Source organism: Protopterus annectens, chromosome 4.part0 (genome assembly GCF_019279795.1).
Source record: "Protopterus annectens isolate FY-2018-M chromosome 4.part0, PAN1.0, whole genome shotgun sequence".
NCBI lineage: Eukaryota > Metazoa > Chordata > Ceratodontiformes > Protopteridae > Protopterus > Protopterus annectens.
The window spans coordinates 335225779-335239500 of record NC_056733.1 but is presented as its reverse complement, the minus strand read 5'-3'; positions in this window follow the sequence as shown (position 1 = coordinate 335239500).

Sequence of the window (13722 nt, the reverse complement as noted above, 5' to 3'; positions counted from 1 at the left end):
AAGGCAATGCAATTAGATTACTGTCCTTAATAGACTTTGCAAACAAGAAAAAAAAAGCTTTATCTTTTAAGCCTTGATATTGATAAAGCTTTTGACTCCCAAAGTTGGCCATATCTTTTTAAAGCTTTTCAAAAATACAATCTTTCCCCAGACTTTATAGGATTAATTAAAAAAAATATGAAAAGTTCATAGCCTATGTAAAGATTGGATCTTATCTATCTAGCCCATTCAAAATATTAAGAGGCACTAAACAGGGGTGCCCTCTCTCCACATTACTTTTTGCTCTAGCTATTGAGCCTCTTTCAAATTATGTTAAAAATAATGACAACGTTAAAGGATATAAAGTGCCAGACAAATTATCCCCCAAAATACAACTGTTTGCTGATGACCTACTAATAACTTCTAATGATATTAAAAATTCAATAGATCACCTACTACATAATCTAGACTTCTTTGCAAACATCTCTGGTCTAAAATTCAATCACAACAAAACTCAGGCACTGCTAATGAATGAAAATGTTACTATGAAACTTCGATCAAAAAGAGACATAAACTGAGAGGGTATGCATATTAAATATCTTGATATCATTATTGAATCTAATTATAAAAAAATACTCACATCTAATTACCAAGTTATAAACTCAATTACTAGTCTAATTGTCAGTTGGAGTCTTCTTCACATTTGAAGACAGACGAACTTTAATCAAATGATACTGTCGCCTAAAATTGTATTCATTGGCCATGCTCTAATAATTCTCCCACTTGTTGAAAATTATACAGAAAATTAATAACTTATTACTCAACTTCCTTTGGTATCCAAAAAAACAAGAATTCCTCTTCTCTGGCACACCACAAGCTAGGATGAAAGAGGTATAGTGTTATCAAATATTGATTTTTATTTAAACTCCGCATTTATTAACATAGTGTTGCTTTGGAATAATACTTCTTATATATCATATTAGAAATCAGTACATGAAACCTTACTTCTTAACAGTAATAGGACATTGCTTGAACCATATACTCAAATACATACAAACATCTTTATATGGATTTTAAAAAATATACATTCAAAGTGAAAAGTAAAAACTTGTTCTTACACCTCTTATAAATCATTTATTGCTGTTATTTAAAAAAGCTTATGTTTTCTAATCAGTTAATTAAGAAATTATTAATAATTATGGTTCCTATTGCCTATGCAAATGAATGTTTAATATCTTTTGATACTTAGAAAATGTTAGAATTTAAGAAGGGTGATCTGTTATATTGGAATCAATTTCTCTCAGCTAATAAAATAAGTTCTGCAGACTATTTGATTAGCAGATAGAGTTTGCAAAATTGCAATTGGCTGGACGTCCACACTTGTAAGGATTGTATACATACTAAGCTCATACCCTAATTAGAGGCATACAATAAGAGTAACTTAAAAATCTTGGATTTTATCTCAATAATTATTAATAGCTCACCCAAGAACACTTCATACATAACTGTCATTTAATTTATAAAATTCTCAGAAATGATTTTAGCAAAACAGATGTTTCTTTTTGGAATTATTTAAGTGACGTTAATAGACTAGTATTCTCAGAAAAAAAGACAAAAAATCTTTGTTTACAGTCAGTGAAGGAATCCACATCTTCCCTGTTCTGGCATGTATACACATGGAAATTTTTACATAGATATTTTTTACCCCACATAGACTAGCAATAATGTACAGAGATGTGAACACCCTGATGCTGACTGGCTACATATGGTTGTCAATTGCAAAATAATTTCCTAACTTTGGTTAGACTTTAAATATCTTTGTAATGCTCTATGGAATGACAACTGTATAATTTATGACTCCCTTATCCTTTTCAATGTTTCTGTTCCTGAAGTAATTCCTAAAAAACAAACATGGTCTATCCTCTCTATAGCAAGGAAAATTGTTACTAAAATTGGAAATCCCAATCTACTCCTGTCTTTAAAGTTGAGTTTATTCATCTTGTGAAATATATTTGTAAGAATGAGATTGCTACTATAAAAGCAAGGACTAACACCACAACTCATCCTTGAATTGGACAGTGCAGTGGTAGCATTGTCACTTCACAGCAAGAGGTTCTCTGGTTCGATTCTTGGCTGGGGTGCCTTCTGTGTAGAGTCTGCATGTCCTCCCTGCATTTGTGTGGGTTTTCTCCGGGTGCTCCTGTTTTCTCCCACATTACAAAAACATGCATCTGGAGCACTTCTCCCCAGCCCTCTGCTGAAAATTGGCTTTGTTCCAAGTCCGACTTTCCCAGTAAACAAATGTTAAAATAAAAAAATAAGTAAAATTGGTTGGACAAAATTGTGTAATCTGTTAGAAAAATATTAAAATTTCTCCTATGTATATTGCTTTCTTAATTGTTATAGACATTGTATATAGTTTATTTTTTTTTTTGTTGTTGTTACTATACTGTTACGTTATTGTGTTATAAAATGAATAGAAGCAGTGTGGGAAAAAATAAACCTTTTCTAATGGTTAGCTAACTGCATTGCTTTGTGTTATAATCGTACATGTTATGATAGTTCTAGAAAATGTTGTTTTGGGTAGCTAGGGTTCATTCTACCAGGACAGCAACTGTCACTGCAGCCTTCTTCAGGACAATTTTTATGTAGAGTATGTGTGACATTGTCACAAGGTCATCACACCACAAACTCTCAAGGCATTACAAATCCAATGTCCAGTCCAGGTTTTCTCATTGTACTACTTCAATGGATGATATAAACATACTACATTTTTATAGCTTATTACCTGGACCGATTTGGACTCTTCTGTTCATGTATATTGATCCTTAAAATGTGTAAATAACATATATGTACTGATTCACCATAAGATTTATGAATATGGAAATCTACTATTGTAGACCTCCAGTTAATCAATTCTCAGAAGATCATAACTGGAAGTTTACTGGGTCAGTTTAATTGACATTCAAGTCAGAAAATAGAATGAAAGTTATATTTTTCTTACTTTCTCTGAGTTTGTGCAACCTCAGAGTTAGTATATGCATGTGTGTGTGTGTGTGTGTGTGTGTGTGTGTGTGTGTATATATATATATATATATATATCTGTGTGGGTCCCCTTCAAAAGGATTGAAATATCAGAACATCGAATCACGGATCTGTGAAGACCAGATGATCGAAGTTCTGAAATACTGAACCTTGTGAATGGAGATCACCCTACAGTGCAGACTGGGTACTTTACTGTTCTCCTCACTGTAGTGTGATCTCGGAGTTGGTGTATTTATGTAGGGGGATGCTTGGGGGCTTGCCCCCCTACAAAAACATGAAATAAGACATTTTCATGCTTTAAATTTTTATTTTTTAGTAGGTGCAATAGTTGAAGATGTCGAGCCTCTGGTCTTCAATGAAATTTTGATCTTTTGAAGTAGAGCCATATGTGTGTGTATGTGTGTGTATATATATATATATATATATATATATATATATATTTTTTTCCTTTTTTTTGTAGAGGTGTAGGGCTTGCCTCCACATCAGAAAATCCTAGGAGATGTGTCTTCCTCAAAAAAAAAAAAAAGGATTGTGTGTTTCATGATTTTGGGAGTGCCTTTGTTTTGTGATGCAACATCCCAAGATTTTAGGTAAGTCTGCTTACTTGCATGTCAGTTAAATGAAACATGATTATTCACAGTAAATCCATATGCATAACAGTATCCCAGCTGGAGAAGAGATAGCCTCACTCCTGCCCCCTGTAGTGTGTAAATAAAAGAAAAAAATGTTGGACTCACCTTCAGCAGTTCTTTATTTTCTGTTTTCTTGTATTGTGTAAATATTGGGTCTGGTGACCCGTTAGTAATCTAACTTTCTTCTTTGACTTCTAGGACACTCTACATGAAGACCTAGACTCCATGAGGAAAAGGGAAACACCCTACAAGGTTAAACACAGCACATACATAAACCACAGCCTTGCAGTTCACCTTATGGACTCAAATGCAGTCAGAGAGATAGAGCTTCAAGGAAACAGCATTGAGAAATTACTGCTTGACAAAGAACATTCTGAGCCTCTATTTATTGAACTGCTAACAGTCTGAAAAATTAAAGCATTGAAAACATATACATGTAGGGGCTGCACCTCCACAAACTCCGTGCTAATTATATATACCATCTACAAGATTATAGTACAGTGGGGAAACAGCAAATATATCAAACCCTGCTGTACTGTGATCTTGCTCAGAAAAGCCAGTATAACTGATTTTCAATCAGGTGTACAGGCATTTTCATAATTCAATGTAATAAAACATTGATCAGATTTTAGTAACCCATCTATCCATCTGCAACCCCTTTTTCATCTTTTGTGGATTAGATTTCCTTTGGATATAAAGCATAGTAGTTCCCTGATACTTTTTAAGCACAACCTGGATGACTGACTTTTTAAGCACAACCTGGATGACTGAATTCACAGCCTTGTAAGTACATCCCCAGTCTCACACCCTCAAGCCCTAATGCAAAGGGGGTGTAACTAGGTTCACATTAATTAATCCTGTTGGAAGTCTACTATTAATTCAATTGTTGGTAAAGTCAGTGTGGGATCATGAGGCTAGGCTACAAATGGTCCACCAGATCAACATCCTAGCATTAAACTTTGAACCTATTTGGTAAACAAATGTGCTTAACAAAGTATGTTATTTATTTAACATTTGTTTATCAGGAATGTCCATCTTGGAACAAGCCAATTTTCAGTGGAGGCATGCTCCAGATGCATGTCATTGTAATGTGGGAGGAAACCCACACAAATGCAGGAAGGACATGCAGACTCCCCACAGAAGGTGCCCCAGCTGAGAATTGAACTGTAGAACCTCTTGCTGAGAGTCAACAACACCAACCACTGCACCACCCAGCTGTCAACCATCTTTCTGGATTATGTTTTAGTGTCATGGTAGCAAACAGATGACCGTGATAGGAAGCAGAAATGGCTTTAAAAGCTGTAATGCACTTTATTTTTGTGTGACAATGTGTAGTATGCTCAAAATTAGTGTTAGTGGTCATAGAAGAACCAGAACCCAAGATAGGTTTAAAGTAACCATTAAACCTCTTAAGGTATACCTCTGATGTCAAATCATCCAATAATTACAATTGGGTTCTGTTTCCTCTATGACCACTAACACTAATTTTGAGCAGTTGGAAAAAGCCAATTCTTATAGACTCACTTTTATTACTTCTTATAGCATTGATGCTAATGCTATTAGGCAGGCAATTTTTAAGAATTAGAGTTTATTGTTATTGGATGTTGATTTGGCTAACATTATAGAGCCAACACATAGGATTACTTATAAAAGAGGACCGAATTTAAAAAATCTTTTAGAGAGAGTGAATTCTCCCTGCTCTAGAATTACCGGCATGTATAAGTGTGAAAAGTGCCCCTACTGTAGATATATGGAGGTGGACAAGTCTTTTTCCATAAGGGGCAGGAAATATGTTGCTACTAAGAGATTTAACTGCCACTCCAAGGGTGTAGTTTATTTGGCTTCCTGCAGACTCTGTCCTTGTTTCTACATTGGTAAGACAGATTGTAGACTTAGGGACAAAGTTTATGAGCACATGTATAGTATCAAAAGATCTAAGGTTGAGAATGCCCTGGCAAAACATGTCCATGATTATCCCGAGCATAATTTTAGCTTTCAGGTTATTGATCAGATTGATTTCAACATAAGAGGTGGACCTTTTTCTACATTGTTAGAATTCCAAGAGCTTTTGTGGCAATTAAGATTGAATGCCTATTGTCAACCAGGCCTGAACGATATGTGTTCTTTGGCCTGCATAGTGAAACTCAGAAGCATTCAAAGATAAATAAATAAAAAAAACTTCAGGTTCTTTTTTAATACATCCAATGAGTTCCATAAAGAATATGTATATATATTTTCTTTTTGGATACATGTATTTAAGGTATATAACAACTAGTAATTTATATAATTTATATATTTTACATAAATATTACTGCTTTTGATGTATATTTAAACAAATTCATTAATTTTCCACTATTTTACCAGATTTTTTTTTTGGTTGCTGGTTTTAGGTCATTCAACATTTTAGCATTTTAACATTTTTAGTAGTGTATTTATTGCATTTTTAACAGTGCATTAATTAATTATATTTAATCATTTTATTTACTATGCAGTAAGCTGCTTTGATATATTACATTACTAGCAACATGGTTTTAATGATTTCAACATATTTTCTATAATATTTGTTGCTTCTGCTTTAATGTGTTTAAGCATGTGACCAATTACTGAATGTATTTAAATCAAGATGTGATGTAGTGTGGTTGTCTGAAGAAGACTTATTCATTGAAATAAGTTGAAAGTGCTAACTTAATTGGTTTTTAAGTATAAAAAAACTCCTTGGTGGAATAAGTTCCTTTTGTGGGCGTTTGTGATTTTACAGTCAGCAGTTCCGTGTTTCCACTTTTCAGTTCTGTTCTGTGGCATTTGCACTGCGTGTGCTTGAAGTAGTCACTGAAAAAGGAAAAAAAATGTTAACCAAAACTAGGTAACTACAACACAGCAGTGAATGCCTGTAAAATCAGTGCAGTGACAGGAGCTTTAGAGAAAAAGTGACAGACATGATGCAATTATTTAAAGACAAACAATGAATTCTGGGATACCTAGAGGCAGACTAAACAATCAAAATTACTTCAAGATGTCAGACCCCACATGATCAGACTCAGAAATTATGTATAAAAATATCTAAAAACCTGTAAATAGTCCCAGAGTGATGTTAACATGTAGGAAACACCAAGCCATGATGAAATAATCATGTTTATTTGAGTCTTTGGGCATGGTTCTCCTTTAATATAAGGCAATGCATGAAGTTCTAATTCATTATAGGAAAGTATAGTCAGTACAGAATACTGTGCAAACCTGTTTTAGGCATACTAAATACAAGTTTTGGTGGTGACCAGCAAGGGTACATAGCCTGAATTGTAAATAATTTATTCTGGGGAAGTGTATATATTGAAAAAGGCCACACACATGAATTGTAGGAATCAAGACAGGGGAAGAGGACAAGTGATACATGGTAATGTACAGAAGGTTAGGACATGCCAATGTATGTACACTACAAAGACAAGACAGTTGTAGAATGAACAGTAATCACATGTCTGCATGATACAGTACGTACTGATGTTTATAACTCCTGTGTGGGTATAGTCATATCATCACATAGTTATTGTGTATTATGTCACTGTCACATTGGTTGTGATATAAGCATCCTGATAAGATCACTGGAGAGGACCATTTATCAAGAACAGTATATACAATAGGGGATATGTGCATATTGTAAAGATGTGCAAAATGAGTTGCTTGAATATGAATGTAATGTCAGCATAGGTCTCAAACAAGTGGGATACATAGCAGCAGGCTAATGGACAATAGTAGGCAGAAGCATGCACAGTCATGGACAATTCCAGAATAATAACACCATTCATCTGTATCATTGACTTAAAATATGTGACTGTGAGTTAATATACATGTTCTGCATGAACACACTTGTACAACTGTCAGGATTTGTCAGTAATTTAAAGGGGAATCAAGCACATCTTCCTCAGTAATTAACACCTTTTGGAGATGTTAAGAGAGACATTCTTACACCTGTAGTGTACATTACACCTGCAGTTTAAATTACAATCAATCCTGGCTAGTTGATAGGTTTGCATGGCATATATATTTATGTCACAATCCACACTTGCACAACTGTAACCCATTCAATCAATGATGTCAATAAGGTATGGATTTACTGGATGCATTACAAGAACACGTATCACACATGCATCTTGTATAACCCCTTGAATGGAGTTCTCCACTTTCATCTCGTAATGGTTATGCAGCAAAAATAATACATAGGTATGGCTGAAATTATGTGCTGTAGCTCACTGTGGCAAAAGTGATACACTTGAGTGAATCATCCCTGGAATGTGTGTTGGAGGTAGATGTAGAAGGGTGTATTGTACTCAATTATTGCTGTTACGAGGACTGAGAACAATGGGACTATAATGTCCTTTGATGTGGATGTCTTGCACATACTCAGGAGTTGTGCTACATACAAGGGATTAGTCACCACTGTGAGCACATGCTGGTGGAAGTACTGCATACTATCTACCTGAGTACACAGGTCACATACCACTTGGTCTGCTCATAGGGGTGTGCTGTCTATATTGTAATTAGCTTGTGCATTGGTTTTCATAGCGGAAATAGTCCCCACATAAATTTTTGTTCATCTACTGTGTCTCCATACCTCTGGCAACAATCCTTTGTGTGTGTTAATACTATCTACATTATACCAGTACAAATCTTGGATTCAGTGATTGTTCACAATTTGCAGTCATCCACAAAGCTGTTTATCTTGGCACCTGAGACTTAATGAACAGAAAATGGCCTAGTATAAGAGTCTGAGGTATGGACCTGGTCACTGGAGTCTAGATAGAGGTGACTTCACATATTTCAATATAATTGTCCTGCATGTGATCCATTTCTCTATCTACTTTGTGACTTAGGTGTTTATGCCCACTTGAGACATTTTCTGCGCAATACCCGAGTATGCATTTGTGTCAAATGCCTTGGCCAGGTCAAGTTATGCAGGATGATTGTATTTTCCTAACGCATGTCCCTGGTGACCTTCTTGAAGACATCAAACAGATTTAACAGACATTATGCAGCCTTGACAAATCAAACATGGGTTTTCTACACAGTCAGGAGATTACTTGTGTCCTTTTTGGTAAAGTCCATGATGAGTCATTTGTCTGACTCAGAAATGTGGGGAGTCAGGATTAGGTGTCTATAAGTCCATGCATCATGTGATTCCCCCCATTCAGATGGATGACTGCTGCTGTACACCCTTCTACAAGAACATAGGCTGTCTAGAGGCTGTGTTTAGGTAGGGATCCAACTGTGTCTGTTAGAGCAGGTTTTAAGTCATGCTATAGGAAACCTTGGTTGTTCTCAAGGACCATTGATTCTGTGTTATTAGCCGTAGAGTGCACCAATGAACTGCTCTCTTGAAAAGATAAACTGAGTATTCTTTGCATGTATACTTTGACTGATGGCCATTGGTGATGGGAAATGGGTTTAGTGGGAGACAAACTGTCAGTTAGCAGATTGTCTATTTCCTATAGTCGAGTAAGACTGGTGGCATCCACAAATAGCTCTGTGTTTAGTTGTGTATTCCCCTTAACATTTCACACCTATTTAAATAAATGATTTGTGACAACACCAACAAATACACACTTGGTTATGCATCACATGCCACACAGTGGTACTGTTCACACAGTCGTACAAATATACCAGTGTCATGTAATTACATCAGTTGCACAACATATGCCTATACATTTTTCATCAGAAAGCTGTACTTCAGCAGTCTGATACAATATAATGACACATTATGAATCAGTTGGTTGTGGCTAATGCAGAACAGTTACTGACACAAATGTTCATTCTCACACATTGGTGCTGGTGACCATCTCAGTAATCTTTGGGAATAGCAACACAAATGCACAAACAATGAATTCCAGAAGGTTACAATTGACTCAAACCATTTGATATTTTTGTATGTACCACAACATGAGGATGAAACAAGACTTATGTACCCATGTCTTCAGTATGAATTTAAATTGCTTTATGTCACAGAACATTTATTGATGGTAGGTATACATGTGCCATTTATCATACTGCAAGTGTCACTGTGATAGCTGAATGAGAACTGGGTAGAATGTTGATCTGCTCCACTACAAAAACACATGCCTTACTAAGCCAACAATATACATAGTATCATCCCAGGTCAACAGTTCTCAGGAGGCATATTTCTACAGCTATTACGGAAGGAACATGTAATCAAATGTCAGCAGCAACCATCAATAACTTACCTCACATTACAAACTGTAATATCCACACGTCAAAATAGCACAGGTTGATGACAGAAACATTGACATGTGAAATGTTTACAGGGATACAGGACATTAGTAAGCTAATGAACAACATCACATAAATTCTTAGGCATGATTTTACCATTTAAAACAAACTCAATATATCTATATGCTGGAAGATAGTAATGCTGTAAGTGTATGTATGTATTGTTTTGATTGCAGTACATAATGCCATTGCCCACATGTGATGTCCACCACACCATGACAGAATTAGTAATCACACATGCAATGGTTTGGAGATGGGCTGCAGTGGCTCATGGAATGACTCTGTTTCAAGATGTGTGTATGCACATTTGACATGAGGACATCTGCCACTTCTCTACAGGAAGGATGTCATGTGGTCAGATGAAAAAAGAGGATGGAGGATGCATGGGGCTATGTTAAAGGTTCTGCTAAGTGGTTGTGAAATGAATAGCAATTCACAAGATCATATAATGAATGTAACGTACCACCAACCACTAGCACAGCAGTAGTCTGGGTCCAATTTGAAAATTACACCTGTGTAGATATAGAAGATGACTACCATACAATGTAACACTAGAACCACCACATATGTCTGACTTTAACACTGTCACATTGCACTTTATAGACTATGATAGCATCACTGTATGCTGAAAAGAACATGTTGGGAGGAGTGTCTGACACGGATGTGGAGTCACATCTCCATGTAAAACTGTCTCAAAAGTAATATTTGAAACTAACGGTACTCAGGTTGCCTGCTGACAGATTAGAACATCTAAATATCTAGGTCAAGAAGTTTGAGAACACAATACTTAATGTTACTGCCACAGCGCAAGTTTGACTTGAATACTGTCAGAGTGCATGTTATACAGGATAACATCATCAATGTATGTTACACAAAAATGTTCGGAGGAATGTCTGAGACAGATGTGGACTCACATGCTGCTCTAAAATTGGCACTACACTGATTGTTTAATGCACACACAAATCAGTTGACTGAAGTGAGAGTAGAACTCCTACCTGCATCTATCCAGAGTACAGTACTTAACACAGCACAACTTTGGCTTTTAAAGTGTCAGCCACCACTTTATAACTGATGACATCAGCAATGTATGTTTGTAAGAAGAAGATGGTAGTAGGAGTGTCTAAAATAGTTTCTTGAATGTGAGCCAACAAAACACAAACACACACACACACACACACACACACACACACACACACACACACACACACACACACACACACACACACACACACACACACACACTAGTTAACTGCAGTGAGAGAAGAACCCCTATCTAACTATATCCAGAACACAGTACTTAACACAGGCATCACAGCACAAGCCTGTCTTTTAGAGTATCAGACAACACTTTATAGTTGATGACATCAGCAGTGTATGTCTGTATGAAGAAGATGGTAGTAGGAGTGTCCCACATACTGTTCTAAAATGGTCTCTTGAATGTCAGCCAGCTGACCACAAACACATAAACCATTTGACTGAAGTGAGATTAGAGCCCCTACCTAACTAGGTACAGAAGCTAGAGAACTCAGTAATCATGCTGCTGGACAATTTATAGTGGACAACATCATTATTGCATGCTAGAGAGGCAATGTTGGGATGCATTTATGTAATGGATAGGTAGCCATGTATGACTGCTAAAATATTTGTACTCCATGGGACTGGATTGCAGACAGTAGGATACACACTTATGTTTCTCCGACTAAACACACACATTGGTCAATTGCAGTAAGATTAAAACTCCTACCTAATTAGGTACATCATCTTGAAAACTCAGTATTTAATGCAAGTGCCATGGCACCAGTTTGCTTTTTATAATGCTGCTGGACAATTTATAGTGAACTACATCATCACATATGTTTGAGAGATGATGACAGGAGGCCTGTATGAAATACATGGGTAGCCATGTATGACTGTCAAAATATTTGTATTCCATGGGACTAGATTGCTGACAGTAGGACACACAAATACACTTCTTTGACTAGACACACACCAGTTGACTACAGTGAGATTAGAACCCCTACCTAACTAGGTACACCAGCTAAAGAACTTAGTACTTAGAGTTGGTGTCATGGCACAAGTCTAACTTTTACAATGCTGCTGGACAGTTTCTAGTGGATGACATCTTCACTGGATGTTTTTGAGAAGATGTTGTAAGGCCTGCATGAAATGGCTGAGTAGCCATGTACGGCCATCAGGATAGTCATTCTACATGGTACCAGATTGATGATAGTAGGATACAGACTGATGTCCCTCTGACTATGCACACACACACACACACACACACACACACACACACACACACACACACACACACACACACACACACACACACACACACACACACACACACACACACACACACAAACACACATATACACAATGTGACTGCTATGCTAATTTAACATACATGCAATTATTTTGCTCCTATATCCAAAACATAGTACTTAATGATTGCAACACCCCTGAATTGTGTTTTGCCTTGTCATAGTGGTCTTTATAGATAATACCATAATCATTATATGATGTGGTTAACATATCCTGTTATGAGAGTGGTGTGCAAAGTTTGAATGCACTATTTCCTGTTATAGTTCCAATGTGCAGGTGTAGTTTAAGATATAGCTTGTCAAACTAGATGCAAAAAGCTGTCAGGAATGTATGTAGCAGAACTGAGACATATGCAGCTGCTTCCCAGTATGTTGTGTACATTATGTATGTATTGTCACATACAGACACAAACATTTTTCTGTGATCAGCATGGATGCAACTGTGTAGGTACAGTATGTATGTTTGTATTTGTGAAGAATTGTTGTCCACACCAATACATGTATAAGATCATCTGAATGTGTACTGTCATTATAAACATGTACACGGTATGTAACAATGCAGTTTTGTTATTTATTTCTGTAGTGTAGTTGATATTTAGGAACTAGTACTGACATACCATGTTTCAAGTGCACGGGTACAAGTACCACATGACTCAGTGTAACTATGTGTTCCGTCAGTAAAAAGTGCCTTCTCTTTGGTTGTGTTTTTACATGGATTTTAATAAGATGAAGACTAACTGGGCACTAAACAAAAGTACTACATGCTAATAAGCACTTTCCATAGCATACCACCGAGCAGATGGTTTATGCGATTGATGGTAAAGTGTTTGCTCTTGTGAAATACAGATTTAAGGACTCCTACTTGAAATTGAGAAGTATCCATACTGGCTATGGTAGACAGAGCCAATAGATATTATGGTGTTCATAACCAGTTCATATTGGAAATGTTGTGTCATAAATTCTTTAACATTAACAAAGTATTTATACTGCTTTTCCTGTTTGCATGTAGTTAAGTGATGAGCAAATGTGGGTATCTGCTTCAGTGAAAAACTTATGACAGTTCTACTGGTTCGCTTTCCTCCATGGAAACACACTAAGCAGAGAGGCGAGGCAGTCAGCACTTTAGACAGTACTGAGTGGAAGAAAAACACCTGCTGTCTAGCTGTCTCTGTGGCAGCAGGTGTAACAGCAGTGAGCTCTTATTTTGAGCACAGATGATACAGTCTTTGACTCCAGCTCAATCTAATTTTTTTAGATATGTATTGATGTAATGAAATAATTACAAAGTGATAATTTATGCACATGTGAGAGGGACTGACTGCTGTGAAGTACTGTATAAATACAAACACTACTCAATTGATTTTTATCAACACTACATATATGGATTTGCATATTTATACATTCAACCGGAGTGCCGCTGTGGTGACCCCTAACCGGGAAAAGCCGAAAGACCCAACATATATTCA